Source organism: Anoplophora glabripennis, unplaced genomic scaffold, assembly GCF_000390285.2.
Source record: "Anoplophora glabripennis isolate ALB-LARVAE unplaced genomic scaffold, Agla_2.0 scaffold221, whole genome shotgun sequence".
NCBI classification, from domain to species: domain Eukaryota; kingdom Metazoa; phylum Arthropoda; class Insecta; order Coleoptera; family Cerambycidae; genus Anoplophora; species Anoplophora glabripennis.
Genome location: NW_019416984.1, coordinates 7,501 through 8,949, shown reverse-complemented (window position 1 = coordinate 8,949; position 1,449 = coordinate 7,501).

Sequence of the window (1,449 nt, the reverse complement as noted above, 5' to 3'; positions counted from 1 at the left end):
TTTTAAAGATAGATCTCCAAAAGTTCTATCTTGATGCAAAATTTGAAGACGAAATTTTGATTTTCAAGGCCTACTAAGAATTTTTTTCAAGTGAAAAATGGCAAAATTTTAGTGATTTTTTTATAAAAAATCTGACTTCACCACTGGATTTTGGAACCCCTCAAATGCATTTGTACCAATTTTTGCGAAAAAAAGTTTGCCCCTAAAAAAGTTATGACAATATGGGCATCACCAGTGTTTGCCGTTGTCGGTGAACCTATTCTTTTATAAAAACCGAATAGAACCCAAAGGGAAACAAAATTAAATAACAAACACTGGTTTAATAATTATTAATAAGAATCATAAAAGCCAGTATAGAAGAAAATAAATTCCAGGGGTCAAATGAATTTCTTTTAGGAGAAAACGGCAGAGAGTACGGCAGAGAGTAGTTTTCTCAGTGTAGTTTTATTTTAAATATGAGATTTAACGGGAGCTCTACAAAACTATATCAGCGTTTTTGTGGTTTCGGAATGTTATCGTTTTACCTCGACGGTGAAAGAAATAAACCTATNATAAGAGAAGGTGGAACTAATATTGAGAATTTATTATGAATTATATTAGTTACAAAATTTTGATTGTCATGCACTTTTCGTTTAGTTAGTTTAGTTAAGTCCAAATTCTCATAATTTGAAACACTGCTATTGCAAATTATTTGTCCTTTATTCTGATATGTAAAAGCCAATTACGATTAAACCTGTGTTTCTGTTAAATAAAATGTCTCGAATTAAACAGTACCGTTGTCTCTAAACTTGTTTTTCTACAAACGTCATTAAGGTATAATTTTAACGCATGCTGTCAGTCAATTTCATTTTATGATACTAGTGTTGAAAGTGAATTATTTTTAGCACTAGTGTTAAAAGTAAGTCAAGTGATTTACCTTTAAGACCACTGTTATAAAATCACACTTTAGAAACTGTCAGTACACGTTAAAAATTATACCAAATTATATTTTATGGATATTCAACAAGTATACCTTTTTTTACGTAAAATACCATAAATTTTTATGAAATGATGGAAAATTTGGGGTATAGTGGAACAAAAATTTTATTTCTAGAAATTTTGGTAGGGGGTCCTTTGCCCCCGGGCCCCCATATTTATTATCGAGGATTTCATATTATCATCCAAAGCAGCTTCAAAAATTATAGATCCAGCCAAAAAATTTTCAAAATTTATTGAAAAATACAAAAGTTACAGCAAAAAAAACATTTTTAATTCTCAACTTCAAGAGCTAATAACTCTACAGGGTGAGCTCGGAGGAAAAAATTTTATATGAACTAGTGACATTATTTTCTCATTATCTATCCATATCCGAGAGATTGCCCACCATTTCCGGGACACCCTGTATATTGCATAATTGGCGATAATTTTTAAGATGCAAGCGCATCAAGCGGTAAAAGCGGTAAGCTTCGA